This window comes from Neovison vison, chromosome 1 (assembly GCF_020171115.1).
Source record: "Neovison vison isolate M4711 chromosome 1, ASM_NN_V1, whole genome shotgun sequence".
NCBI lineage: Eukaryota > Metazoa > Chordata > Mammalia > Carnivora > Mustelidae > Neogale > Neogale vison.
This window is the reverse complement of record NC_058091.1, coordinates 289,545,690-289,571,362: the sequence shown is the minus strand read 5'-3', so window position 1 is coordinate 289,571,362 and position 25,673 is coordinate 289,545,690. Positions and strand designations below refer to the sequence as shown.

At 43.0% G+C, this 25,673-nt stretch overlaps 1 protein-coding gene across 2 annotated transcripts in view; it reads right to left on the bottom strand.

The window, feature by feature from the left end:
* The window catches only part of PRLR (prolactin receptor), a 175,179-nt gene that overhangs the window by 124,377 nt on the left and 25,129 nt on the right, over nucleotides 1–25,673 (bottom strand). The window contains exon 1 of one of the 2 annotated variants that reach the window (XM_044232844.1): nucleotides 9,705–9,869. The exons of the other annotated variant lie outside the window; for it this stretch is intronic. The gene's annotated coding sequence lies outside the window, so the exon portion shown is untranslated. Of the gene's footprint in view, nucleotides 1–9,704; nucleotides 9,870–25,673 lie in introns of those variants that run through there. 2 annotated transcript variants of the gene reach the window in all.

Sequence of the window (25,673 nt, the reverse complement as noted above, 5' to 3'; positions counted from 1 at the left end):
TTTACAGATTAAGTGCAATTCTTTGTGAAGTAAGGAATAAAGTGGAGGCTAAAATTTTCCAACCCAGTGAATTCCTTTTTTATGATTAAGGGGAATAGATCCTAAAGCCTTCTTAAACAGAAAGGCTTTTAGGAGGGAAGGAGACCAGGGATAATTACTCAAGCTCTGTGCATGCGAATAAAAGGTACAAGTTGTCCACGTTGCTCTCTTCCTTTGTCCACACACATTTAAATATTTCTCTACCTTTTGCTTTCTGGAGATCTTTTGTGGAGTTCAATAGCAGTGGTAAGGTCTCCAACTATTGTTTAGTAGAGTTGATAAGTTGTTGCACATGGCTGATAGTGGACTTAGAGTGTGTCACACTTACATCTGATCCCTGTTCTACCATAATCCACTAAATTTTTTGAAGACCTATCTAATATCTGGGAGAATCTAACCTGTAGCCTGTGTTCTCATACCAAGAGGTTCTGTGAGCATTCTTTACAGCTTAGTGGGTAAAACATTTTGGACAAGTGAAACCTTTGTGAAGAAAGTTTTGCTGAGTTAAACCACCATCAACATATATGCTAGGTCAAATAAAGAATAGCTTATAATTGCCAACCTAGAGACACCTATGATTATGCCTAACTCTTCATCCCACAGTTAGTTGGCCAAAGTGATACTGTTGCCAGAAATAATTTTCCCTCCATAAATGAGGTTATATAACCTTCTGTGTAATGAACAGATCTGCTTGCAGATAGATTTTATGACTAGTATCATAAAAAGTACAAGAAAGAGGAAGAAATAATAAATAAATAAACAAATAATAAATAAATAAAATAATAAAGAAATAAATAATAAAGAACAAGGAAATCAGGAGAAATAATTTTCATCTCACACTTGATTCTAGTTTCATCCTTACTCAAAATTTCAGGGGAAGCATGAACATACCAGTTGGGAGAGTCCTAGAGGATGGGCTTGATTAGAGAATGATTAGGACATATTATCCCCAAGCACTGAATCATGTCCCAGAGCACACTAATGAATCAAAATAGTTCTTAGTATTTTTTAGTAATGATGGTTTTATAAACAACCCAAGGATAAAGGAACCAATTTAAATTCCTGTTCTTGGCACCATACAGTTTCCGAAGAGACCATCCAGAGTTGTCTGTGGTTTCGTTGTATTTATTGAGAGCATGAAGAATAAGCTCATTCCATCATATGCAATTGATCATTTAGTGTTAGGACAGAGTGGCCTTATTTCACATAGAACCAAAGTGGTGTAACTCCAAGACTGGAAAACATTTTTCTCAACAGCAGAAGACTTTTGCTGTTTCCCCAGGGATCTATTTCATCTGGACAACTAAGAAGGGAGAATCTCAAGAGCCACATAATATGTCCTGAGAGGGACAATCAAGATCTTTCTCCTTTCTTTTCATTCGTTGCCAGTTAAGCAAAGTGATTAGAGTCTGAGAAATTCAAAGGACCAAAGTTGGGATGAAGGGCTCCCAGACCCTCAACAAGCCCTCTTAGGCAATTATCAAGATGAGAAACTAAGCCCTCTTGTGTCTTTTTTTCTCATCTTTCCCCCTGGTCATACAGATCTTTTATGATAAGAAAAAAAGTTTAGAGAGTAGAGATAATTAAGTTGTCAATCAGATGTTACTGTACTGTCAACACCAGGGTAGACAAGGAATCTGGATGAAGCTTTGACTTTTCTCTCTCTTGGGGAACCAAGAAGCCATATCACAGTCCAAGGAAATAGTCCAGGGAAATCCTAGGAACTCGGCTACCCTTCCATTCTCCTTGGGCTTCACTACCGCTCAAAAAATCACCAAAGTCCATTTTTCTATTTCTTCATGGGACTAGCTGTCATTCACTCCACTTACAGAATTAATCACTTCTGAACATGTATGCTTTCTGTTGAAAGCAATGCCATGCTGTTTAAATTCTCTTACGGACTTGAGAAATCATGATGATTTCTCCTTCTGCAACCACAATCATTAACATTTACTGAGCACTCACCATGTGCCAGACAGAGTTCTCAAGTTTTAGGTGCAGTAACAGACTCACAACAACAGTAGAAGTAACATGTTATTTCCACCTTATGGATGCAAATGTGAAGGGATATCTAAGTTGGATAATCCATTCAAGATCATGGAGCTCAATGGGGACAGAGGCAGAACCTGAACACCTGTGGCCTTGTCTTCCACAGCCCATGGTCTTACCCACACTATGCTCCTGCCGTTTGTGATCCAAGGTATTTTTTAAAATATCTTGCTACCTTCTTAGCTTCCCTGCTTCTCAGGTCTTCTGTGCATGAAATAGTTGACGTAGAAAATCAAAGTTTGTGGGATACAGAGAACACACACCCACTTTATTGTTCATCCACTTAAAAAGTCATTTTTACAGTTAGCAACAATGAGTCCAGTCTCCTGCCCAAGGGAAGGCATTTCCTCTTCAACCTCTCTGACTGGTGCTCCCGCTGCCCTTCCCCCACAACATGCCCCCACCACTGAAACAACACATTAAACACCAAGTAAGGCATCAGCCTGCGCAATGCTTCTGCACTCTAGACAGCTCTAATTGCTAGAAAAACTTGGTTATCCTATAGCCTCCTTTCCATGGCCCTACTTTTATCATTTGGGGCAAAGAAGAATCCTTCTTCCATATGACAGTCCTTTGAAGAATAGTCACCAGATTCCTTTGGGAAACAGACTCCCATCTCTCACATTTCTAGGTGTCATCAGTCTGTCTCCTTGTTGCTGTCCACTGGATAATATGTTAAGTTGCCAATGCCCCTGGTCAAAGGCATATCACAGAATTGAACACAAGATTCTTGATGTGTCCTACCCTTAATCCTTGTGTTCTCCAATAGAGCTGGCAGGCCCATGGAATGCCTTCCATATTCAGAAAGTGTGGCCTGATGCCAGGTCCTGCGCCTCTCTCCTATGGATCTCATGCCATTTGCTTAATTTATTTAATTCAGGCCAAGGGTCTCTATGGAAAATGGGGTCCCCTTAGGGTCCATGTGCTTTTCCTTTTACTTCACACATGGAGAGAGGCCACACAGTTCAAAAGAAATCTTGGTACTGTACTGTGGTCAGCTGTAGACACACATGATGGCCTGTGACCCTTTGCTTAAAAGCAAAGATAGAGAGCCCAGAACTGAGTGGAATATTAAGACCTCAGGGTCTGGATGGATACACATCTGGGAAAAACAAAATAGGCACTGTTTCTGAAGCACTCTGTCACCTTCTTTTGTCATAAGAGTTTTCAAAATATTTTTCCTACCTGTAAGTAGGCAACCCACTAAACCCTGAATCTATTCTTATAGAAAAAGTCACTTTGGAGTGGATCCATCCTGATGGTCTGAATTCTCTCTCATCAGAAGATTGGCCTTTTCTTTGTCCCTTTACCTATAAGACTGTTGCTCTTTTAGGTTCCTGGGAAAATGTAAAAGAATTCCTGATAATGGTTGGCTGATTAAAATAATATCCCTCAGAAGAGTTATTTACCTCTAATTGAGGCACCCTTAACCTTTTGAGATTATGAAAACAGTGAAAACTTGGTGGACCAGAATGAATTAGACGTGGGCATGGGGACCCCTGCAATGCATGTGTGCCCACCTATTGTGTTTATAGATAAGGTCAACTTGGCCCACACCCTACCTCCTTCTCTTTCTCACAGGGCTTGGATGTACTTGGTCAAAGCCAAGTACACATGGAGCAGAAACACACTGAGGCTGCAGTGGAGTTCTAAGCACTTTGCATATATTTACTCAGCCTTCCAAATAATGTAAGTATCTAAGAAGTATCTAAAAGGTAAGTCATCTGACTTACTCTTCACAGTTTACCCTAGTACTACCTGTATCACAAGTGCTAAGCAAATATAGGGTTACTACCAGTTTAGAGTGATGAGATTTCGGCGTGATTCAGGCCAAGATCCACTTCTGTATTACAGCAATAAAAAGTTCTATTTCACATAAAGTTCTATTTCACATAAAAAATTTTTAGGAACATTAGAGAAACATTGATTTCAGTGCATTCTGAAGCATCCCAGACTTTCAGATTTCCTTAGCAGGAAGCGAACTGACCTAGGAGGCAACAGTCTTGCTCTCTAGACAAGGGAAATCTTTAATTACAGAAGCCTCATCCATATATGAGAAAGAGCAAAATGAATCCCCACCTCCCTTCCAACCTAAATTCCAAAATGTGTTCATTTCATGGTGGGTGTACATAGGCAATGAGTCAAATTCTCCTAACAGTTCATCATCATTTAGAGTTCTTTTGTACTCTGAATGATGTTCTCTCTAAATAATTCCCAAGTCAGGCCAGACTACTCCAGTTCCTTCTAAAGTAATGTGATTTTTATTCCCTCCAAACACCTGTTTGGAGATGTCAAATAGGGAATTCTACTTTCCTAGGAAAACCTTGCAAGTGAGTTCCTGGAGGTTTCGGGCTTGGAGGCTTGTATCTCTTCTGGCTGAAACCACAGACCTGATGTTTGTCTGTCTCTCTGTCCTGCGCCGCAACAAGGAATCCAGTGGGGGTGAAGTCCTCCTGGAAATGTGCTTCTGGAAAATGCATGAGCCTTGCAACAAGACTGAATTTGCTCTCACTGTGAATTTGGTTGGTTGTTAATAATTATCTCTGGACTCCTAGCAGGAGCGGTGCCCTGGTAAAATTTCTACATGCACACTGCTGGGAAAGAGAGCTGGAGGCTTATCAAGGAGCAAGAACAGTAGTCTCCACTCTGACCACGTGTCTGTTGCTCTTAGAGAAGCCTGTTGAGTCCTTGTGGTGAGAGGCTGGGTGGAGGAGGAGAAAGTTAGGGTGATATTTGGTTGCATCTCTTTCTGTTAAAATACTGGGAGCAGGAGAAAGTTCTCCCAAGCACATGAGTGCCCTGTGTTTCTCCTGGGCAGTGCTGGTGTCTCGAGTATTGATAACTTGGCTTCACGGCTCTCCCATGGCGTGACACTATAGTGCTGGCTGGGCACGGACTAGACTCACCCTGGAATGCTCTTTGAGATATAGAGGGTATGTCTCATCTTGACTCAAAGGAGCCCTTAGGCTCTGCGCCTCTGTATCCTTCACAGGGGATTTTGAGACCACTCACTGGTATTAGCTGCTGGAGCTTTGGGAACAGAGGACCGCAAGCTGGGTGGCTTCAACATCTGACATCTGCTGTCTCCCACTTCTGGAGGCTAGTTTTCACCGGAGGGGAACAGTCACATGATGGTGATTTGACAAGATGGTGACTGTAAAACAAAGCCATTATAGCCACCAGGAGCACAAAGACAATGAGACAATGAATGAGTTGCCCCCAAGCCCTTTTCTCCAACTCGCATTCCCTTCTGACCAGAAGCCCAAGGAGGACAGGTGTAGAGAAAGGCTTCCAAGGGTATCATTTCCAGCCAATTGTATTGTAACAGACTCCAATGCATTCTCTGTGTCTACTATCTTGTCCCTTCTAAACTATTCTCCACATTTCAGCCAGGCTTTCCTTCTGGAAGTATAAATCTGATTGACTGCACACCTCTCCAGTCCACTGTCCTCTCATTCAAAGACCTCAGTGTCCCTCCTGAGCCGGCTCTGCCTTCTCTGGTCTCACTTTTTCTGGGCTGTGCACCTAGGTCTCCAGCCACTTTAATTCCAGTGACCTCCTTGCTTGCTTTGTGCCCTAGCCCCTGCATTGGCTCTGTCGGGAACATGCTATTCAGTGACCTCCTCCTCTCAACCTTACCTTGAAGACTCAGTTCAGGTGTCAAGTCCTTAGGACTTCTTCCCAGATCAGCTCAGATGGTATCCCAGCTCCTCAGGCAGACCCACTGCCCAGGTATCTTTCAGGAGCCCAGACTTCACACTTTTTTACCACATTATGGGTCCAGGGGTCTGTGTCCCTCAGAAGCTTCTTGGGCGCAAGGACTGTATTTCAGGTATCTTCCTGTTCCAGGCCTACCCTGTTATATGACTGGTGCTCAGTCAGCATTTGCTGAGAGAACACACGAGTAAGGGAGTGACCTGTAATTTCGTTATAAACAGTAAGTACATGTCTCTGGGCTCTGTCATAAATATCTGTTTTTAATGGCCCTGGGAATTCAGGGCTCCTTGTGAAAGAGCCAGAGCCTACCTCTGCCTGCCATTCTCAGCTCTGTGACCCTCTCTTTCCCCTACCTCCAAACTTCCTGGGGACTCTGAGACCCATGTTTAGCTTTTACATTGGTTATGGGTGGATATTCAAAGGGGCTTCCATGTCCGTGGCTAACAAACAGGATGGATGGGAAGGAAGGGCATAGACTAGGATAGAAGGAGCCAAGTCTGAAGAATGTTCTGGAAAGCCAGGGAGGAAAAGCATGAATGGGAAGACAGAATGGGAAGTGTCATAGAGATGTGTATTCCCAGGGCAGAGTAGCCTAGGCTCACACTGTCTCTTTGCCACTATTGCCAAATGGTGGACTGTGCCCTGGATTTCCAGGCCGGCCCTCCATGTGAAGACAAAAGTAAATGAACAAGAAATTAGGGCAAAAATTCTGTGCTAGGAAGCATCTAAATTGCAGATACCTTAAGGAAACAGGTGCTTTTGAGGTGCAGACACTATCTTCCTCAAAGAAATTTTGGATACAGAAAATTCTGTTGCAGTTCCAGGGTGGAGGTAGAGGGAGGTGTTCTGCATATGCAAGCAATGCCGCAGACACCAGCCAGGTGCAGCAGAAGGGGCCAGATGCTGTGGCACAAGGAGAGGCCAGCTGTCCCCAAGACTGACCGTCTGTTGTGGTTTGAGCTTGACTCTCCTCTGCTTGTGTTTTTGATTACACAGAGAAGTTTGGGCTGCTCTTGCTGCCCCTCCAGGAACACGCAGAGTCAACACTGGACCGTCTACCTTGCCGACATGTCTTCCTTCCTCAGGGGATTGCCATTTGGGTGCTTCAAGGTGGGAAGGCAGCTCTTGCTCACTCTACCCAATGTTTCTACCTCTGCCCTCTAACTACCCACAGTAATTCTGCCTCCTCTAGTTACGAAACAGTGGGGACAAGGAGTCAATGTGTGTCTCCGGAGGAGCCCCACTATTCAAGAAGCCTTTGGGCCAAATAGCCACTACCTTCTTTTTCGTAGATACAAAATTCTCAAGAGTTCTCCACTGTGTGTGGTCACCGTGCAAGATACATGGGCATGCATGTGGGTAGAACAGGACCGGATCCCCAAACAAATACCATCATTGTCTTCCTGGCCCCACTTACCCTTTTTATTACACTGAGAGAAAGTGATATGGGTACCAAGGAACACCAATGCCACGCTCTAGGAGATGACCAGATTTTAAGCAATGACCTTGCACCAGCACATCAGGTCTGAGTGATATACTCTTTTGCCCAGGGAGCACCATGGAGCTAGTAATTCACAACAGGCACATTGCTATTTGTCCTGCAATTTTTGACCTGACTTACCAGCTCCTCTGGAGAGCAACCCCTTCCACTCAGCTGCACTCCCCTGGCTGGGCTCCAACCATTCCCACCCATGGACCATAACTAGTGTGGCAGAGACTTTGCTCCCACATGGGAGCATCTTTCCGAGTAGAAGGCATGGCTCATCTTGCTCTCATTGCTGTTTCTTACCACCTGAATTACCCTGCTTATTCCTTCTGTTCTACAGAAGCTGTGTGGGCTAATTCTACTGGCATGTGATTGGGTTGAAAAATGAGTGCAGAGAAAGCTGGATTCCAATCCTATGGCGAGAATGCCTTTTTTTTTTTTTTTTTTTTTTAACCTGGTATGTTAGGTTGGTCCATATCTCCCTTGGTTCTCCTGCCTCCCTACAGTTGGTTTTGCTTGTGTCCACACAACATCTCACAAGGCAGGTGAAGATGGTGGCAAGAGAGATCCATTCCCAGTGCAGAAGGTGAACGTCCCAGGTATACTTTGCCTTATCCTGTGGCAAAGAGAGGCTCAGCCCAGTGGGCAGCTGAGACCCACCTGAGATGATGGGCCAGCCTCAGGGGCTTCAGGCTTTCTGGTGATTTGGCAAAGTTCCTCTTTAGAAAAGATTCTGGAGGTTTAGATGGCTCAACAATTATTTACTGGCTATCTGCCACATGTTGGGCTCTCAGGTTGAGGCTGGCATGATTCCTGCCCTTAGGAAGTTTCTATAAAACTTCCTGTCTATAAAAGCAGGGGAGGCCTGGTGAGAATCAGTGAGGCTCTGGCCTTAATACAGGTTTCAAGAACCTTGCCTTAGGCTGCTTCAGGCCTCTGCACTCAAGTTTGTTATTCCACTTCTCCAAAGCTTTTTCTTCTTTCACATCTTGAGGCCCTTGCTACTTTCTCTTCATCCACTCTTTTCATTGCTTTGCCATTTTTAAAAAAAGACTTTACTTATTTGAAAGAGAGAGGGCTTGTGTGTGCATGTGTGTGCGCAAATGAGAGAACAAAAGCGTACATGCCAGGGTCGGGAGTGGGGAGGGCAGAGAGAGAGAGAGAAAGAGGGAAGCAGACTCCCCGCTGAGCAGGGAGCCCGACATAGGACTCAGTCCAAGGAACCTGGGATCATGACCTGAGCTGAAGGCAGACACTTAACCGACTGAGCCACCCGGCCATCCTTTCCTTTTGCCCTTTAACTCACTGAAAAGTCTGCTCGAATGGATAAATAGGCTGTGGCACATCCATACAATGGGATATTACTCAGAGCTAAAAAGAAATGACCCATCAAGCCATGAAAAGACATGGAAGAAGCTAAAACGCATATTTGCTAAGGGAAAGAAGGCAATCCGAAAAGGTTACATTCTGTATGGTTCTGGTTATATGACATCATGGAAAGCACACAATATAGACAGTAAAAAGCTCAGTGTCTGCTGATGGTTTGGGAGGAAGGAGGATTGAGGGAGCTGGGATTTTAGGGCAGTGAAACTATTCCATATAATGCTGTAATGGTGGATACCTGACATTAGGTGTCGGTCAAAACCCACAGAACTGTACAACACAAAGAGTGAACCCTAATGTAAGCTACAGACTTGAATTAATACTAATGCATACATACTGGATCATCATTGTAATGAATGTAGCACACGAATGTAAGTTGTTAATTGTTAATAGCAGAGGAATTTGTAGGTAGGGAAGACTGGGAGACATTGGAACTCTATTTTCTTTGCGATTTTTCTGTAAACTTAAGACTGCTCTCAAAAAACGACATCTGTTAAAAGAAACAAAAGAAAACACCTCAGCCCAATCCCCCAACTTGAACCTGGCAAGCTTGGGCTCCAGTGGCTCTGCATAGCTCACTGGCTGGCCTCTTCCTTGTCTCTCTACTTTCCAGCTGGATCTGGAAATGTTTCCAACTCCACATCAAGGCAATGCGTCCTTGACTCCAGCATCTTTTAGTTCCCCCTGCCCTACCCCAGTTTGCCCCTTCCCACTCCTCTAGGATGGACAGATCTGTCATATGATCATGCTAGTATATTATCATGCTAGACTTTTGATCTCTGTGCCCAGGCCCAGGGAAGTGTGCCACACTTTCCTCTTGGAATACCTGAGCTCCACAGTGGGCCTTCATGTTGGTCTTTATCTTAACACAGAATGTCCTTGACCATTTCGTATCAAAACACAGACTGTTCCCTAAGACTTTGTACAACCATTGAGATCCTTCCTGCCCCCCTGCCCATTCTCAATCTCACAAGAGAAAGGGGGGGGGAATCAAAATTGACAAAGAAAGGTGAAAGTCACCAAGGCTCACCTGTGACATTCCTGCTGCCTGTCACCCCACTCACATTTCTGGCTGGAGCTTGCCACATCTTTGTTACGAGCCTTAGAGACAAATGGTCTGAGATGTCATCCTCCCCTACATTTCCTACACGGATAAGGAGAATGTTGGGACTCTAACCAGTCATCCTTTTACAACCTGGGAAAAGGTACAACCCACTGTTAATAATTTATCTACATATTAAAGTACAGAGGTTTGTAATCATTGCTCAGTAATGGGGATAGGGCAGGTAAGAAAATCTGCTGCTGAAAAACATGAGGGCTTTTGTTTCAGCTCGTTCCAAGGGTCAGAGCATGGGGTCAGGGGAAGGCTTGCTCACCTATGTCTGCTGGGTTTGGCTGGCTCTGGGGTTGGGAGAAGACCTTTGTCTTTCACAGGCTCTAAGCAAAAGGTAAAGTTGATTTTTAAAGGGAAAATATTAATCCTCAAGTTCCCAGAAAAAGCAGCCCATCAACTCCTGTGAAATACAGGTGCTGAAAAAGAACAAGAGAATGGTTCTTTCAAATAGCATACTCAACAGTCTTATACTGAGCCTGGCAAGCTGAACTCAATCCTGTAGGCAGGGAGGAGCCACTAAGCTTCTGGGGAGGTGCCAAGAGTAGGACAGGATAAAAGGAAAAGAAGCGAAGAGAGGAACTTAAATAGAGAAAAAGCAGAAAGAGTGAGAGAACAGTCCTCTCTTAAGGTTCTCCCTCACGTGCTGTCTGCCTGTTCAGAAACTGGACACACATGAAGAACAAGCAGCTCTTATAGGGGCAAGCAAATTTTGGGTTACTTAAGGCTCACTGAAGCTCTTGTAAGAATTCTCCAAAGCCTGACTCCCTGAGGAGAAGCACCTTCTTGGACCCTTGCTCCTCCTACCTTATCACTTCTTCCCATGAGAAGAAGCCAGTAAGGGAGGCAGTTCCCCACAGCAGAAGCTAATTGGGGCCAAGGGACATCTGCCCTGAGTTTAGAATCCTCACTGACTGTGAGGGTCCACCCTAGACTCAACTCCCCAGGTTTTGCAATAGTACCATCTGTCATTCGCCTTATAGCTCTAGAACCCTGCTGCACAGTATGTGCTCAATAAACACTAGGTGAAGAAATAGCTGTATAAAATTGGAGCCACAGCTTCAGAATAATCTCTTTCGAACTGACTATGCCAACCATTTTCTTCTGGAACATCCCACCCCTTGTACTCTGTTTGCATTAAAGGTTACAGCACCCAGGAAGGCTGGGTGTGGAAGTGGTGGCATGAAAGCCATAGATTTCTTTTCTACTGCCTCCTCCAGCATGAGAAAGTGCCCAGGGCATAGCAAACTGTTACACCTTTGGAAGAATGTCTGCAAGTTTTCTGAAGAAGACATGCCAGAGTTGTGGGACACATTTAGCAATTCCCTGGATCTTTGAGGGAAAAATAGGAAAGAGAAGACGTCAGCTAAGTTTTGCTTATCAGAATAGAGGTGTTCAATGTGTTCATGGCTCTGGCCCCCAAAGGAAACCATTGCAATGGCAGTTAGGAGAAGAGAAGTCCTCTTATTCCTTTGAGGAGTTTGTCAAACTCCCTAGTTGGAATTCTTTATGAAGTCTCATTCTGAAATGTGACAGGGGTCTGGTCTTGGCAAGAAGGTGAAGGAGTCTTGCTTGGCAGAGGGTAGTACTATCTGCCAGGGGGATAGAAGAAAAGTGAATAAAGGGTAGAGTGTAGGTGGGATCTCCATGAACAAAAGCAGAACAAACCTCACCTAGCAGGGCTTGTCTCCTCAAGAGAATTACTTCTGTTGAAATAATCTTCCTCACTCCCTGGGCTAAGGCATGAGGACCACTGCACAGGAAGGAGGGCAGGGCATGGAGCTCCTGATCAGGAGCCTCAAGAGCGGCCTAAAGCCACTGGCAAAGAGACTCCAGTGTGTTTGTAAATGGACTAAGTGGGGACCAATCAAGCCCTTTCCAAGGGAATATGTCTTGGGGGTAAGGATGTGGAGGTCTTTGGGCACCACTTTCCTCTATGACCCCAACTTTTTCTTACCCAAGGTAAATCATTTTGCCAAGAACTTTAGTCATGAAGAGAAATAAGTCACACATGGGAAAGGAAGAGGGTGAGGTCAGCTCTCCCCTTGTGCTTTGCTCTAGGACCTGCAGAGCTTCACAGACTCAATGGAAGTGTTTAAAGATACAATCAATTCTTCACTCTTCTCTTTTCTGTCTTTGAACACCACTTAGTGAGAGGGCCGAGTCCTCCTCTTCTGGCTGCTTCCCCAACCCCTGGGCTTCCCTGAGGGCTGGCTTCCTCCTGGCTCAGATCTGGGACTAAAGATGGGGCTAGGGCCCAGGTTGAGTTTGTATCCTTGCCTCCCCACTCAGCTCAGCTTCCTACTATCCCTCCCGACCACCATGACTGCTGGTCCTCTCATCCCAGCCATTCAGTCCTGAGGCTGGACAGAAGGACCTACAGGGTGTAAATGTGGATGGGGGCTGGAGGTAGACCAGTGCGCTAACCTGGCAACATCCACGAGAGACAATTCTGAGGCTGGGCTGAGACCCACCCCCTTCAGTAAGCTTCTGCCACCAGTAAGTGCTGCTCTGAGCACACATCTTTGTTCAATTGTGGACTGGAACAAAGCTACCAGAATCCAAGGCTCAGGGCTTTCTTACCACTTGGGTTTGCCAACTTGGACCTACATCAGCCCCTGGGGATGCTCCTTGGGCATGTAAAAGCATGCGGACGAGACAGGCAGGCAGAGGAGCCCTGCCCTGACAGTTGTGCAGCTGTTCTGGGCGTTGCAGTGGAAAGGCATATGGAACCGTTTCTCTAGCCAGCCCTTCAATTCCTCTTACAACATCCTTCGCCCCTCTCCCCGCCCCCCCAGCTCCCCCAGTGACGGAGCAGTTTTCTGGGTAGCCCAGATCCACTTAAGGAATTTGTCAATGATGCTGACAAATTGTATACTCACCCTGGATTCATCTCAGGGCCCCTCTGAGAGCAGGAGGGTTGAGAAAACCTTATCCCAGAGAAGGATTCCCTTTTCCTGATCACACCTGCCAAAGTACCCAAACAGAATCATTTATTATTTGTGCATGGTTCCATGGAGCCCCTAGGGAGGCTACAAAGCTGATAACCTGGCATCAGACAGAAGGCTTGTTTCTGCAGGATGCTTACAGAAGTCTCTCTATTTTACAGAACAGACAATGGCATTTTTATCTCCTCTTTGCCTTGTTCCTTTCTCAAAGACAAGACAAGGATTTTGACTCTAATTTCTCTGTCCCTATTGAGTAATTGACCATTTAATCTTAATTTATTTTATTCTTTTTTTTTTCTTTTAAAGATTTATTGGTGAGAGAGAGAAGAAGAGAGCATGGTAGAGAGGAGTGGAGGGGAGGGAGAGAGAATCTTAAGCACGACACGAGGCTCGATCCCAGGATCCTGAGACCACCACCTGAGATGAAATCAAGAGTCGACTGCTAAACCCACTGCACCATCCAGGTGCCCTGGTTTATTTTATTCTTTGTTATTTGTGATTAAGGAGGGGACAGCTGTTCTCTAAACAGAAAATATGCTGGCTGTCGAAAGGAACATTTTTCTGGTTTCTTGCTTTGTTTTTATTCCTAAATTCCACCACTTGGGTCTTTGTTCTCTCCTTCCCCTCCCTTTCTTTATGACTAAAAAGCATGTAACAACTACCTGGTTTAGGTTCTAAAATCAGTCACTTAGACTGTGTTTACCGCAGCTCTGATGGCATTGTCCTCAGTGAGCTGCAGACACTCTACAAGTCAGCTCGTAGTCCAATGAGCCTGCCACTTTCCCAGCCTGCTGATCTGTCCCTCCTTGAACTCTTTGACCCTAAACAACCGCCACCATTTCAATAACAGCAAAGTTCAAAGGAGCTAATTACGTGTCCTCTGCCTGTGAGGTCAGCTGGCTGTCCCCAATAGGCTGGATTTCTGGTTCTCCAGAGTTGGCCACAGAGAAAGCAGAGGCAGCCCTTTTGCAGGAAACCCCAGGATCAGAGGGAATGGGGTTTCTTTTCCTCTGAAGCAGGACCCCCTGACTCCCCCCTCCCCTTTCCCTTCCACCCCCAGCCAGGCTGCATGACTTGGGGACATAAGCAGCTTAAGATTTCTCAGAGGTGAAAATGGTTACATTTATGAGACAAATAACATATCTGGTTGAAAATGTTATTTTCTGAAAGGAAGAGTTGTGATCTACTTTGCGATTCTATATGACTAGCTGTAAAAATTTCCAGCAATTTCCTGTGAATCTGGTAAGGACAGAAAGGTTTTTAAGGCATCATTCTTCCAGCTGTATGTTTACCTTAAAGGGAATGAAATTTAGGAAACTTCTAAAATATTGTCTAAAAACCTTCCTTCAAAAGTTGAAAATTGAAAAAAACAAACAAACAAACAACAAGTTGTCCAACATATATTCTCTCCCTTTATACTTTGTCTTTTATAGCTCTTTAAATAAAATCTGGTTATTACATGAGCAACAGTAACCACATAGCTTATTTTGATATTCCCAAATAAGGTGCTGTAGACCTGTAAAGGAGACTGAAAACTAGTATTTGGCATACTTCAATTCCTGCTATATTTTGTAGCTTCCTCAATTGTCATAAATTCCAAATCTGTACTCTAAGGCAGCAAAATTTCCAAAAATATTTTATCTGTCATTGCAACTAAATAGAAACCCAGGACTGAAAGAATAGAAGAAAAACAAAGGCTTTGATAAAGTCCTCCCCCTCCTCCCTGCAAAAAAAAAATGTAAAGACAGAGGGCAGTGGTCCTACTCCAGACCCAGTCCAAAGCGCGGGTGTGGATTTCAGAAAATGCAGTTTCTTTCCTGCAAGCATGGTCCTTTAAGCCCTGAATGGTTCTGATGACTGGCAGGAAGGGGGGGGGGCTGCCGGAGAGGAGGGGCAGGAAACTGGGAACTTGAGTAGTTGCTGAGGTGACAGGGGATGGATGAGAGGACAGGAAGACCAGTATAAAACTTACTAGCTCTAGGAGTATTTCTCCCAGAAGCTCACTTTTTTCCATTGGAAACTGGGGATAAAAATACTTCACAGGGCAGTTGGGAGAAATAATATATTAATGCACCATCCCATAGGAGGCAATAGGTAAATGGCAATGGTCATGGTGGTCAACAACCCTGGACACAAGAGCAATTCAGCTCTTGACTTTGGCCACAAGTTGCCCCAGGTTCTTCCATCTGAAAGCCATACTTGCTCCAGGGTAAGAGAAGACTGTAAGTCATTCTCAGAATATAAACACCCTCCAGGCAGTGACTGATAATGTAATTTGTTGACTGACAATGGCTTTTGCCCAGAAGAGGAAGAGACTGCTCAAAAATATATTGTTTTGGGGAAGTGTGGGTGTCTCAGTTGGTTAAACATCTGCTTTCAGCTTGGGTCATGATCCCAGGGTCCTGAGATCAAGTCCCACATTGGTTGGGGGGGTGTCTTTGTTTCCCTCTGCCACTTCCCCTGCTTGCGCTCTCTCTCTGACAAATAAATAAATAAAATCTTTGAAAAAAATACACTGTTTGTAGAGGGTAGCTTAATCTCACTCAATAAATTTTCATACTACAAGGACACGAAGATACTCTTATGGACACACTCTCTTGAGAATGAAACTCTTCTTAACCAAGCTTGATCTGCAGCTATGGAGGGAACACGGGACTGAGGGAAGAGCCCAGACTTTCCAGCAGTGCTCTGACACATCAGGACACTGGGGGTACAGTCACAATTCCAACACTAAAAATGATACCTTCTCTTTGTACAGTGCTCTCCAACTTCCAGAGACTCTAGGCTTGTCTGGCCTGATTGGGGATCCTCCTCTCTGAGACATCAGGCCAAACAGTACTAGCCCCATTTTATAATAAACAAACAGTCCAAAGAGTCAACAGCTTCATCAGAGATCACCCAGAGGAATAGCACTGTTATCCCTCTGTTAGGGATACTGTTAGGGCAGAGTTAGAACTTGGATTCAGATTTTTCAGATCTTTTATCCTTCTTAATCAGGATTCTATTCACAAGGCCCTATTGTTTTGTATTGTTGTTGTTTTTATTTTTTGTTTGTTTTTGTTTTTTTCCTTCCCTCAAATTTTTGCTTTATGGATCTAGAAAATTCCATGGTTCAATACCTGGGGATGAATTCTGTCTCCATCAACCCATTACCTGAGATTTGCCCTGTTGTCACTTCTGCTATATGAAACTGAGTTTTTTTCCTTTCAGTGGAGATGAAGATAGTGGCCCTCAAAAATTATGAAAGGGTAGAAGCAATATGGTACCTGAAGTTATTAATATGGTATCTAGCACACAGCAAATGTTAAAAAGTCAATCCTTAATTTTACTCTTGTTGTTGCTATTTATCCTTCCAGGCTTGGGTTCTTTCCATGAAAATGGGAAGGCAGCCATGAAGGAGAAAGAAGAGGCTTGGACATGGCATGTGTCAGAAGACCTGTGCCCAAGCCCTGGCCTGGCTGCTTCTCAGCCACATGGCTAAGAGCACACCACTTCACCATTTTGCCTTACTCTCTTCATCTCTGAAAAACGAGACTGATAATACATACCTTCTGGAGTGTCTGTGAGAGTGGAATGAAAAATAAATCCCTGGAAGTATTCTCCAAAGCCAAAGTGATGTGCAAGAGTGGGCAGAAATCCCTCTACTGGAAACCTTCTCTCCCTCATGTCCCATGTTTTCGCAATGAAGTATGTTGCTAAATAATCTTCTATCTCATGAGAGTGGCGAAAAACAAGGATCCATCTTCTATGACTCAGGGAAACTGCATTAAGCAGAGGTTGAAGTTCAATCACTCGCCCTCTTGGTGCCATCTTCAGAATCCATAATGAAAGGGGCATAAGTATACCAAACACTGCTTTGGGGCAAAGGGATAAGATGAAAGGGAAGAAGTAATAATTCAGCTGGACAAGAAAAATAAAGGTGGAATTTTCACCTGTTGGGACAGGTCAGCTTTTTGAGGGCACCCCAATAGAGAAAAAGAAAAGCATGTGACACTGATCCATGCTTGCTTAAGTTCAAAGCTTGGAGAATGACTAATGAGTACTGCAAACGAAACTTTATGGCAAGAGAGAATAACCTGTGTTGGCTTGGAACACAGACTAGCCTTAGGGAGTGGGCTTATATGATTTAGTGTCTACCGAGATGCCTCAGAGACATTAGCAGTTCTAAGACGACACTCAGTTCTTAGTGAAACCACTGGTTTGGGGAAACACAGTCCAGTGCCTTGCAAAACCATGACCTTATAGAAATACGTAGTTGTTCCTTGAGTGAGATTTCTTATACAAAACCAAAGCAGAAAGAGGTTCAGGGATGCCTGCGTGGCTCAGTCACTGAGCATCTGACTCTTGGTTTCGGCTCAGGTTATGATCTCATGGGTCATGGAATTGACCTCAGGGAGTCTGCTTGAAGACTCTCTCCCTCTCCCTTTCCCCTTTCTCTTTCTCTCTCTAAAATAAAATAAATTAAAAATAAAGAGAGAGAGAGAGAAAGAAAAAGATTGACTCCTTATTTCCAAGTAGAGGACTTTGAATCCCTTTTTGGGTCTCTGGCAGGGTCTAGCCAAACAACCATCCCTGCCTCGACATCACAACAGGAAAACAAACCAATTCTCCTTTCAGTCTAGCAGTTATCTCTGCTTTCTACAGCCTCCCTAAGGCAACAGAAGCTGGGGCCAGTTTTACAAATACTTCTGAGATATTTATCATGTGACTCAGGCAGGCGCTGATTTATGGAGGGAAGTCTTGTTTGGCCACCCCTTCATGTTTCTCTTGCTACTTCTATGTTAATCCCGGCAGCATCACATTACCTGAGATTTGCCCTGTTGTCAGGATGCTTTGACTTGTAGCTGTCTCATCAGACGTAAGCTGTGCATAGCCTCCTTTTGCTCTAACCCGAGACTGGAAAAGTGCTAACACGACAACTCAATTTAACATGTGCTTCTTAAATATTAACTATGTGCGAGGAGGGGAAATCTTAGACCAGGAATGACGCAGTCTAACAGCAAAACAAAAGATAAGATCTCTCCATAGAAAGCTATCCAAATCTCTCAGTGCCCCTCCCTTCTGTAGTTTTTGTTGTAATTAAAACTGAACAAAATAGCCACACATAAGATAAAGGACTCTATTCAAAGAGCCATTACCAAACAAGCCTCAGAAGCAGGAGAATGGGGGAAGATCCTGGGCCCATGTTTTTTCATCTGTACTATAATCATAAATACCTCTTATGTTCTACCCTGCAAACATGGTCAGAGGATTAAGGAAATGCTGTTATAGGTATTTGCCATATGCTTATGCACATACACATATGTGTATATGTGTATATGTGCGTATGCCATTTGCATATACACACAGATACATAGATCTACATATCTCGATATAGGTATATAATATATAAATATATAACATAGGTATATAATATCTATATGCTCAACATATATTAAAATTTCAGAGATATAAGAATGAACATGAAGATGACAATGATTTCCAAAACATGGACTGAATATCCTTTCCATATGGAAAGGGTGAGTATGATAAAATGGAATACTAATGTCTTTGTGCAGGCCAGTATTGCAAATTATTTAATAACACTTTAGAGCTGGAGGAACCTTCATAGGCCAGTCTAGCTCAGCCTCAGACATCATGCTTTTATTCCAGCTTAGCATCACCCTCCGACAGTTATTCGATCTCTGCTCAAACACATCTGGGTAAATGGAGATCACTACTTTGCATAGTAGTTGCAGGGTATCATAGGAAAAGGTCTCCAACGTAACCATGGTTTGACTTAGGATTTTCCCAATTTAAGGTGATATTAAAGCAATATGCATTTAGTAGAAATCATACTTTGGACTGTGATTTTTGATCTTTTCCTGGGCGAGGGATATGTGGGAAGAGCCTTTCTGGTGATACTGAGCAGTGGCAAAGAGCCATTATGAGAGTGAACAAATGGTGCCCTTACAACCTTCTGTCTACAGACAACCATGCTATTTTCCCTTTCAGTACAATATCACATAGATTACATAAGAGTCAACCCTTCATTATAAAACAATCTTTGTGTTAGATGATCTGGACCAACTGGAGGCTCATGGAAGTGTTCTCTGAGCACATTATAGCCTAAGCAATAATGTTCGATATGTTAGGTGTCCTAAATGCATTTTCAACTTAACAATATTTTCAACTGACCATGGGTGCACTGGGACATGACTTCACTGTAAGTCGAGGAAGTTCTGTACTAGTAAATTGAAAGCTTTTCTTTGCACTCATAGATATGTCCTGCTCTAACAGTGCCCACTGTACTGGTTCTGTGTTTCGGAGGAACTCTGCCTCCTCCACATAATGGATCTTCGATGTTAAACTTCCAGCAAATACTGACTCCTAATAAGGTATCAAAGGCTATAAATATTCAAAACACAGGAGGTGACTTTTAAAACCACAATATCTGAATCATATTGTGGAGTATACTTAACATTCAAGCTTCCAAGGTAAATGATATCTTACTCCTTCGGTAAGTACAAAGTAAGAAGACAGCCTTAAGGAAGGCCTATTTGGATGTTATTAATATCATTGCATAAAGGGAAACCCTTGTAGGGCCTGTCTGTCCTGGTTTAACTTCAACTTACATTTCAATTTCTTTGCCATTCTCTTCATGAATATTTAAACAAAACCAAACAACCTGTACTACTCAGGGGCAAAATCCATCTCTCTGATTTGCAGGATTTAACTTTCAAAGTCTCGGGTAGTGAGGACAGTTGCGGTGGTAGTAACATCTAAGAGTAGCTTCCTTCTAGTACTTCACTGCTCTTTTTTTTTTTTCCAATTTATTTATTTTCAGAAAAACAGTATTCATTATTTTTTCACCACACCCAGTGCTCCATGCAAGCCGTGCCCTCTATAATACCCACCACCTGGTACCCCAACCTCCCACCCCCCCCGCCACTTCAAACCCCTCAGACTGTTTTTCAGAGCCCATAGTCTCTCATGGTTCACCTCCCCTTCCAATTTACCCAAATTCCCTACTCCTCTCTAACGCCCCTTGTCCTCCATGCTATTGGTTATGCTCCACAAATGAGTGAAGCCATAAGATAATTGACTCTCTCTGCTTGACTTATTTCACTCAGCATAATCTCTTCCAGTCCCGTCCATGTTGCTACAAAAGTTGGGTATTCATCCTTTCTGATGGAGGCATAATACTCCATAGTGTATATGGACCACATCTTCCTTATCCATTCATCCGTTGAAGGGCATCTTGGTTCTTTCCATAGTTTGGCGACTGTGGCCATTGCTGCTATAAACATTGGGGTACAGATGGCCCTTCTTTTCACGACATCTGTATCTTTGGGGTAAATATCCAGGAGTGCAATTGCAGGGTCGTAGGGAAGCTCTATTTTTAATTTCTTGAGGAATCTCCACACTGTTCTCCAAAGAGGCTGCACCAACTTGCATTCCCACCAACAGTGTAACTGCTCTTAACAGGACGAGGCTGCCCAGTCCCAGATGCCTGGTTTCAAAAAGCCAGGAAAGGGCAAAGGAAAAGATACCTGGAAACATGACCAGGGGTATCTTTCATTCCTCGATCCCAAGACCTGTGTTACAGACCATTCATCCTCTCAGTTTCAAACTTAGCCAGTTATCAGATATATTCTGGAACAGAGCCTGTCCTTACCAATGCTCATTGCAGTAGAACACACAAATGCATGAAGGTCTCTAGATTTAAGGGGGATATGTGCTGTAGTTAAGGCTAGAGACTCTGAAGCCAGGTTGCCTGGGATCACCTAACTTAACTCTTTATACTTTACTTTCCTCATTTGTTAGATGGAGATAATAATAAGAAAACTCACTGATTGCTTCTGCCAGACAATTTATGTATTTGCACTCAGTGATCTTTGGTCAAATCCAGTGTGGTGGTCTTTTGCTTTTGGAGGGACGAATGTAATTTTGTAGAGAAAACCATGCTTATGAATCAAGAGATCTGACTTCAAGTCTTCTACTAACAGTGACTCCCATGCATCACAGAAGAAAGCACTGAGCACGGTATTCAGCTCTTTACAGTCTGACCCAACCTCTTTTTCTCAGCTATATTTGCTGTCCTTTCCTACTTCTTCCTCGTGTGTTTTGCCCATCAGGCTACTTGCAACTGCTCCAGATCTCAGGAACATGTGACATGCTGTTAAGTTTGTATGCGCTATTTTCTCTATAAAATCTCCTCCTTACTCTCTTCTTCTGCTTGTTCAGTAACTGCCCCCAACTGCATCCATGACTTGATCACAGCTCTTTCCTCCACCAGACTTGCGCATTTTTTGAGGGTGGAAAATGGTCCCCTTTTCATCTTGGTGCCTTAGATCATATCCAGCACAAAATGGGCAAGAAATAACAGTTGGAAAATGACTGAGAGATTAAATGTATATCTTTTAGGCAATTCTTTTAATAAGGATGGTTATAATATGACTTGTTTCCACTTTAGAAAAATATGTCAGGGCATCTGTTTGAAAGCAAACTAATAATACAAGATATATTAACAAAATACATGATATGAGAGCAATATAGCCTTAGGTCATTCCTCTGCTCCTGTGAAAGCTGACAATTATTTTAGGTGTCTCTGAAAATGTCAGTGGAAATTCCTCCTTTAATGAAATCAAATAAGGGATGTTGTATAATGACCCTAACTCCTGGCCTCGTTCTTAAACACGTTACAAATCCCTGATGGTGTCTCAGTGTCAGCTGTGTCCTTGGTAGATTTTGCTCCATAGTGGGAAGGAAGATGATCTGAGCCCACACCACATCTTTCATCTGGCTTTGGAAGGAACACCAATTACCAGGTTACCTTGTTGATGTGTTGCCTCAAATGTGCCTCTGTTTGAGAACAATCTTTTCAGAAAGACTGAGCTGTTCTTCTCTACAGGCAGTAGAAAAGTGAATGGAGTCTAGTGCTATGGAAGTTGGGCTTCTGGCAAAATATAGTTAAAAAAAATCCTTTAGCTATCTAACTTGTGGTTATGCCAGAGGGGATAGTAGCTGCAGGAGATGCCACGCTCAGCAAGACATTCTGCTGAGTGTGTAACTAACAAGACCCACTGGATGGAAGAAAAGAAATGATGAACCAAGATTTCTTGAGTTCCTACCATGGCCAGGGTCATTCCATTGGGTCTGAAATCATCACAAGGGGCAGACAGCACTCTGTCATGCCAAAACTTTGGATTCAACATGTCTGCCCATTTGTGGTCTGAAGTATTGTCCACCACTCATGGCATAAAAGGGAGTAGAAATCTACTAAGTGATGGTTCAGTGGCTATTAGTACAGATCTCATGGGGCTCTGCGCTAGTCTAACATAGCTTTGCTAAGAACTTGTCAAACATATGTGTAAAGAGACCAGTAATTTATAACGGAGCAAGAAAAGCGTTAGTGGGGCTACCTTACTTCTTGAATATGGTTTCTTAATAACAAAGATCCTTTTTTCATCTAGTGGACAAACATAGGAATTTTGAGTCTTTATCAAAAGCTCAGAATTGCAGTGCTAAATATTTTGAGCAGGTAGTTGATCTTTTTCTCCTTGAACCTTTATCTTTGTTTGGTATCCTTGGGGTTGCAAGTTAAGATTGAGAAAGTCAAGACTGATGTTTTTCTTTCTTTTTTTTTTTTTCATTTATTTATTTATTTATTTATTTTTGAGGGTCATGAAGAGAACAATCTAGCTCTTATTTTTATTGGTGGTGATAAGAAAAATCAAGGGCAGGGACATATGTGTTTCTTAGAAGCACTGTTTTATGGGGCAATGTTTTCATGGTACTTTAGGGAATGTATTTCCAAGGCTAATTGTGTGAAACTTTTCTCTCAAAAGAAGATTATAATTTACCTTTGTTGCCTCACTTCTTTATTAGAAAAGGATCCTGTGTATAACACATACTTACATATGATGATAAAATAATTAATAGCTATGTTTTTTTTCCCAATTTATTTATTTTCAGAAAAACAGTATTCATTATTTTTTCACCACACCCAGTGCTCCATGCAAGCCGTGCCCTCTATAATACCCACCACCTGGTACCCCAACCTCCCACCCCCCCGCCACTTCAAACCCCTCAGACTGTTTTTCAGAGCCCATAGTCTCTCATGGTTCACCTCCCCTTCCAATTTACCCAAATTCCCTACTCCTCTCTAACGTCCCTTGTCCTCCATGCTATTGGTTATGCTCCACAAATGAGTGAAACCATAAGATAATTGACTCTCTCTGCTTGACTGATTTCACTCAGCATAATCTCTTCCAGTCCCGTCCATGTTGCTACAAAAGTTGGGTATTCATCCTTTCTGATGGAGGCATAATACTCCATAGTGTATATGGACCACATCTTCCTTATCCATTCATCCGTTGAAGGGCATCTTGGTTCTTTCCATAGTTTGGTGACTGTGGCCATTGCTGCTATAAACATTGGGGTACAGATGGCCCTTCTTTTCACGACATCTGTATCTTTGGGGTAAATATCCAGGAGTGCAATTGCAGGGTCGTAGGGAAGCTCTATTTTTAATTTCTTGAGGAATCTCCACACTGTTCTCCAAAGAGGCTGCACCAACTTGCATTCCCACCAACAGTGTAAGAGGGTTCCCCTTTCTCCACATCCTCTCCAACACATGTTGTTTCCTGTTTTGTTAATTTTGGCCATTCTAACTGGTGTAAGGTGATATCTCAATCTGGTTTTAATTTGAATCTCCCTGAGGGCTAATGATGATGAGCAGAGAGCCCTGATATGGACCCTCAACTCTATGGTCAATTAATCTTCGACAAAACAGGAAAAAATATACAGTGGAAAAAAGACAGTCTCTTCAATAAATGGTGCTGGGAAAACTGGACAGCTATATGTAGAAGAATGAAACTCGACCATTCTCTTACACCGTACACAAAGATCAACTCAAAATGGATAAAAGACCTCAACGTGAGACAGGAATCTATCAGAATCTTAGAGGAGAACATAGGCAGTAATCTCTTTGATATCAGCCACAGCAACTTCTTTCAAGATACGTCTCCAAAGGCAAAGGAAACAAAAGTGAAAATAAACTTCTGGGACTTCATCAAAATCAAAAGCTTCTGCACAGCAAAGGAAACAGTCAAAAATAGCTATGTTTTGAATCTTATGGCTAGGATAAGCCTATTTCCTGTGGAAGCAGGGTGTGTGATTTTCATTGCATGCAGCAGAGGGTTCCTACAGGATGCCTTGAGAACTGCACTGAAGCCTCAGTCTTAGTTCCTGTATTATTTAGTGTTATTCTTCAAAGACTCTCACCTCACTAGTCTTAGTACCCCCAGATAACAATGTAATATAATTCCAAAGTCAAGAGCTTTCTTGAGAGACAACAAATACAATCCTAAAAGGAAAAATAGATTATTTTTATTTATTTGCCAGAGAAAGAGAGATAGAGAGAGAGAGAGAAAGAAAGTACAAGGAGGGGGAGCAGCAGTCAGAGAGAGAAGCAGGCTTCCTGCTGAGCAAGGAGCCTGATGCAGAACTCGAGTCCAGGACCATGGGATCACGATTTGAGCTGAAGGCAGACGCGCTTAGTGACTGAGTCACCTAGGTGTCCCTCTTCAAAAGATTTTTAAACAATGTGGCTGACTTTCAAATTCCAAAGACTGGACTCACTGTCCTGCACATGACAATGGTAGAGGTAGGAAGAAGACCTTGAATTCCCCAGTGTAAGAAATCTTGTCTTCTATAACTCTATATATCTACTTTTTAGTACAGTTCCTGATACATCATAGGACCTCAGTAAGCATTCATTGTCTTGAATTCAGATGCTACTCAGAGATAATAATGCCACATCTTTGAAGACATACACCTAATCTTCCTTTTAAGAAAATAACAAAAATAGGATTAATTAGATTTCTGTCACCCTTCTTTTCCAGGATATTTGGTCCTCTGTGAGAGGTTTCTCTTGTTGAGCTAGCACTTCAAAATGCTAAAGAATGATAGAGAATTCATCATGCAAAATAGAGAAACATGATAGTTGTTCACACAAACTTGGACTGGGATTAAGTGAGGAAGTTAGCCAAGATTCAAGGGGGAAATGTGCAGAATGATAAAATTTTAAAACTTAAAAGGACATAAGAAGACATTTATTAGATTTCTGGAAACAAGTACCTATTTTGACTACTTACATAAACATGGGTTGGAGGAAGGCAAAGAAGAAAAGGTCTAGACAATATTAAAAAAATCAAGACCTATGGTCAGACTGTAGCCAGAAACTCCAAGGAAATGTGAGGACTAATGGGACCCCTGGCACTGAAAGGTGAATCCCATTTACTAATAAACATACAATTTGCTGCTGAAAACAAAACAAAACCTTTGGCTTAAAAGAAGACAGGCAGATAGTTCACTCCCTTCCTGAAAACTGTTCAGCTACTCTTTTTTTTTTTTCCAATTTATTTATTTTCAGAAAAACAGTATTCATTATTTTGTCACCACACCCAGTGCTCCATGCAAGCCATGCCCTCTATAATACCCACCACCTCGTACCCCAACCTCCCACACCCCTGCCACTTCAAACCCCTCAGACTGTTTTTCAGAGTCCATAGTCTCTCATGGTTCACCTCCCCTTCCAATTTACCCAAATTCCCTACTCTTTTGCTGAATGCAACCGTCTTCAACCCAGAAGAACATCCCCTCTATATCCATAAGAAAATCTCAACCTTCGGGGTGCCTGGGTGGCTCAGTGGGTTAAAGCCTCTGCCTTTGGCTCAGGGCATGGTCCCAGAGTCCTGAGATCGAGTTCCGCATCGGGCTCTTTGCTCAGCAGGAAGCCTGCTTCCTCCTCTCTCTCTCTCTGCCTGCTTCTCTGCCTACTTATGATCTTTGTCAAATGAATAAATAAATTAAATATTAAAAAAAAGAAAAAGAAAATCTCAACCTTCGGGAAAGAGTGAATTGGGATATTACAAGAACAGGCAGTGGCACATTG